Raw genomic sequence first — 5,642 nt, forward strand, 5'->3', positions numbered from 1 at the left:
AAAATTGTTTAATGTTGTTCCAGCAGCAACCACAAAATGTGATCCCCAGAGAGTTATAAACCTATAGAGCTCATTCTGATTTATGCACACAGAATGATTGGCATGTATGCATGTGAGGCTGTTTTGTTACCGTCCCCATGTCCCCATGACTGTGAAGGTGATGATTGTGTTCAAGGTTAGCCACAGATGATCTTCCTCGTCTCTTGGAGAAGAGAAAATGAGGGCAGCACTTTTTTGGCACAGAGCAGACTATGAACACACCAATCCATCATAATCACACACTTAGCTTTTGGACTGTATGGCCCAAACACACATAATCAGTTTGTCCAAACACTTCCGTAGGGATAAGATAGATTTGGCTTGGCCTATGAGATGTTGACAAGTGATACAAGCCTAGGGGAAAATTCCATTGGCCTTGTCCGCACAAAGCAGACACAAACACATGCGCGTGCGCACACACACACACACATACACACACACATACACACACACACACACACACACATACACACACACACACACACACACACACACATAGACGCAAACGCATACAGACACAAACAAACACACACACAAACATACAAATGCATGTGTATAAACCACTTGCTGACTCATTCTGTCTCCAGTTCTGATATGTGTAGAAATGTACAAACAAGTTAATGCAGTCCACATATTCACACGCGCACACATCCATCTACACCCACACCCACACAGATGTCTTGATGACACCTTGACGGAGAATCTTAGTCTCACACATTTCTTGATTAGTGTATCTGACCTGTGTGGGGCTAGACATTCCAGTACTTCACCATAGATTGGCCTGTCATCAGGGTGTAAGGCCTAGCATAGCCTGATAACTCAAAACGACAGGAAAAAGATAATAAAATGCACAGCCAGTTTTGAAATAATACTGTAATATACACCATGCGTGATATTCTTCTAGCAGTGAATGGCAACACTAGTTTGTTCTTTTTTTATTTTCTGTTTTTGTGTTTTTTGGGCTGCGTGTGTTGGATAGGCAGCCTAGTTTTTCCACAGGGCAAACATGGCTGGGTTGTTGCCTTTGACAAATCTCAAACTTTTGTTGTTGCCGTTCAGTACCTTTTATAACCTGGAAAGTCTATGCACATTCTTGGCAAACGAAGCCAAAAGAAAACAAGACCCCATTGTACATCCGTCTATGGTTATGATGAAGGTTGATTTAGTGTGGACTGCATTGCAGTTATGGGGGAGTGTAAGCAGGGGCTTTCTGTAACATGACCACAGCAACGTCCACCCCCCCTTTCCCAGACCTGCGCCCCCATGCGCCGCCAAGTTTATCCAAGTCTCACACTGTTATCACTCCCCTGTGTCTTAACTAACTGAGGTGCCTTTCCCGGATGCCAGAAGGTTAAACAAGGCTTTTCTGTAATACCTAGTTTTCAGTTAATGGCAAAGAAAGGCGAAGGAAGGAAACGATAGGTTGGCCCAATGGCTTTAGCAAGTCACTGTATTCATATGGTGCAATGGCTTTAGCAAGTCACTGTATTCATATGGTGCAATTGATCTACTGGTGGCACTTAGCGTTGGGGAATAAAATGTGCAGAAATGTATGTGGCCCATGAACCCAATGACATCTGTGACCCCCATCCACCTGACTAACTTTCCCCTGCCCTTCATTGCTAAGGCATTTTAATGGTCAATTACTTGACAGACCTATTGTTAAAAGCTAGATCCATCTTATCTCATCACGGCCAGGGGGTCAGGGAAAAGTCAAAAGACTGTGTGTGTGTGTGTGTGTGTGGGGGGGGGGGGTTCATGATGGACAGTGCTTAGGAGTTTTTTGGGGTGCACTGTGTTCTTACAGTAAACAGAAACGAGTCACAGTTACAATGTATCATTCGCGGGTGATTACTAGCAGTTAAAAGTCTTGAGTGGCGATGTGCTGAGATATCGCCTCTCGTGATGACTCATAGAATGTCTATCGTCATCAAAAATGAATAAATAGCTCAACCGGACCTAACTGTTGTATAATTGAAAACAACAGGAATTGACCGAAATTGCTTCACAATTGAGACTGGCAAACTATTAAACAAAACGTAGGGTTGTGAAAGAGTTGTGAGATGTGTAAAGCATTACAGTGTTGTACTGTCACACATTTCCCATTCAACACATTTTATTCAATTGAGATGATAGATGACGTGAATAAATTATCCCTCATATGGAACCTATTAGGGGTGTGAATCTCTCATGTAAAAGACGATACGATTCACATCTAGATACATGGGCACGATTCGATACAAGAAAAGATACATGTTCATAAAAAACGATTCAGTACGATTCGATGCGATGCGATTCGATGCAGTTCGATGCAGTTGAAGAATGGAAAGCATTCTGAAAGATTTTTTATCATTTGCTTAAGGTGCACATTAATTTTATATTATCAATTATCATGGTCATGTCAATTAGGCAAATACAAATGTGTGATTATGATTATCTAAACTGAGGTTTGTATCATATACTAGCCTATATTGAAATGAAAAAAAGAATAGTCATTTCAGCCAAACAAAGCAGCCAAATACTACATAAAAATACATTTTTATAGACTTTATAGATTTTCTAGTTATATCTGATTGTTTTCAAGGAGCTATAGCCTATTGTTGAGGTAAGACAATACCAAAATAAAATCAAGTCTGAGTGAATATGAGCAAAATAATAATAATTTGTAGCCTACATCGTTTTAGCAGCAAGGGTCAAATTATTCTTTAACTTTAAGGAAATCCCTTCATCAAACGTAAGGCTACTCTACAGGCTATCGTTGCCGTTTAGGAATGCTATAGTAAGTGTTTAATTTCGCGCTAGATTTTGACAAACAAAAGAGTAAAAACTGTCAAACACCGACAGAGTGCGAGTTGTCACGTGCTTAAGTTGCAGTAGATGTATGGGTAATGAAGTCCTTTGACTACTTTGGGCAATGAGTGTAGCCCAAAACGAACTTCATTACCCACAAATCCGTGCCACGTGTAGTTTCAAAACAGGAAGTGGGATGAACGCGCTGCTTGCAACGTAAATCAGAGTCTGAGCGAGCAGAAAAGGTTATGAACCGATTTGTAACAAGTAAATCGATATAACGACCGGTTCATTTCAGTTTTATTCCGATACGGGGCTTCACATATCGATGTAGCCGTATCTTACACGTTAAAAACGGATACCGATACGTATTGGTTAATCTTTACACCCCTAGAACCTATATGTCACTCCACTGTGCAGTCATGGCTATCAAAATAACACTACAATACAGCCTTCTATCCCTCTGCATATCTCACAGACCAAATATTCACATCTTACTTACTTATACTTACCTTTCTACTTAACCAGGTTGCTGCAAACAATGAGGAACTGATGAGAAGGCAATTATCAGAACTGGGACTGGGACAGAACATTCTGAAAAGTGTTTTCACCTCATGAAAATATAGACAGAGTCATCGTAGTGTTTTGTCTCACATTTCATATGTGTTTAGAGCATCTGTCTGTGAGATTTCCACAGACCAAAGTAGCTGTGTTTGATCCAAATAGTTTCAGAAGGACTAAAAGGACGCTCTGCCTTTTTTCAAATGACACGTGTGTCTGACCTGGCTAACCTCCCCAGGCTTTTAACCCAGCTTTTGTAGCTGACTAGGCTAGATTATCAAACCCAAGGGGAGTTTCCAGACATTCCAGTGGTTTGTCTAATCTAAATTATGAAGTTGTAAATGTGCTCTGATACAGTATTATCACTAGTGTCTGATTCAAGTGATCCGAGTGAGTGATTTAAGTATTATGGGCTAAGATGTCAAACCAAGTTAAAACAGCCTGTAAATAGGCCTACTGTACTTTTCCCTTATACTTCTCATGTGGTTTGTCTCTGTGTTCTAGACTATTTTGAAATTGTAGCAAGCCAGAATAAACAGAACTAACATACTTTAGGGTATTGGCCTTGGCATTTAAAAATTGACTTTAAGAACAACTGGTCATGTGACTAAAAGGTAATTAAGACACCTGAGAGCTCAGACCATACCTGAGCGAACCTGAGGACGCTGTATGCGAAACCCGTTGTTCGCTCTGAATAAAACCGAGTAAAAAGTCAACAGTGTGCGGTAGAGCAATCTTATTTATACTTTAGGGTATGTAACTATTTCTAATCTAACTAATTCTAATTCTTGTCAAGACACTTTAGAATCTGACCTCTCTTCAATGTTTTTCCATAGTTGTATGTTTAAATGGTGTAGAAACATGAAGACTAACATAATCAAACTGGGGGTTAGCCATGGTTGTGATGATTGTGTTATGATTCCAGTCTGAACACTGACTTGAATGGTTCTTTGAAGGCTTCTTTGAAGGCTTCTTCGGTACTTTCCCTGAGGCGGTCTGGCAGAGGATACCCAATAAGCAGATCACCCCAGAGGTTTTATTCAGGACACCCTGACAGGCTTGGACAAAAGATGTTTGACGCTGATGCTGACAGGTGTTGCTTGTTAGTAGAAAATTCATATTTATGGTTCTTATTAGACACTTTTTTCCAAAACAAATTTCCAAACAATAACGTCTAGTAATATTATTTTTCTCATTTTCATGTGCCATTCTATCTCATGCCATTGAGGGCTGAACAAAAACAACCATAACTATAATCATACGAACATAAATTTGTGCATTGGTATAGAAAATAGATAGATAGATAGATAGATAGATAGATAGATAGATAGATAGATAGATAGATACGTTATTGATCCCCAGGGGAAATTCAGTTTAGGTTCAAATTAAGGTATTGTGGTTTTTTCGAAAACTTGTTTGTGCAACATCTGCATGTGCTTTCTTGGTATGCCTTTGTGTAGCTATATTATCATTGTTCATGTGATCATGTAATGCATTCAGAGCAGCGTAGAGAGATAGAGAGGGGTGGGGGGGGGGTGTAGAGGGTGTGTGTGTGTGTGGGGGGGGGCTAGGCATGCTGCCCTACAAAAGTATCTGCACTTTTTCAAAAACATATTTTTTGCACAAATAAGAAGTACATGGTCTGCTCAAAGCTCCTAGCTTGGAGAGTAAAACAGGATTTATTTCTAAAATAAAAGCCGAGCTTTACTCTCAGCTTTCTCACTAATTTATCAATATGAACTTTGAAGGTTAGCTTTTCATCAATCCAGAGACCAAGATAGAGACCTGCAACAGAGGCAATGGTGTTTATGTAAATGGTAAATAGGACCGGACCAAGGATAGACGCTTGAGGGACACCTCGCCGGACCCCCAGTGGGGCAGAACTATGCCCATTGACAACTAGTTTGAGTTCTGTTGGCAAGTGAAAGTAATTGTGGTGAATAATTACTTAATATTAATCTTAGACTGGCGAACTTCAGGAAAAACTCAGGAATCAAGTTTATTCTGTTACAAGCAGAGAGGGTACAAAAAAAAGGTCTATGGTATATGTAGGCCTAGCCCAGGCCTGGAAGGCCTATAGGTTGGCCTGTAGCCAACCTCTACTCTCTTCCGTTCTACATCCTTAGTCTTAGTCTAAGTCCAAGTCTAAATCTGACAAACATTGCAGTTTAGTTACTTTTAAATGCTTTAAACAAAGAAGAAAATGGCGCCAAAACAAGCCCACATGATTGGTTCTCCAGTTGGCATCAGAC

The sequence above is a fragment of the Alosa pseudoharengus genome, unplaced genomic scaffold (assembly GCF_046254945.1).
Source record: "Alosa pseudoharengus isolate Yale_2024_CS ecotype anadromous, Long Island Sound unplaced genomic scaffold, YU_APseudo_1.1 YU_APseudo_1.1_scf_8, whole genome shotgun sequence".
Lineage (NCBI taxonomy): Eukaryota > Metazoa > Chordata > Actinopteri > Clupeiformes > Clupeidae > Alosa > Alosa pseudoharengus.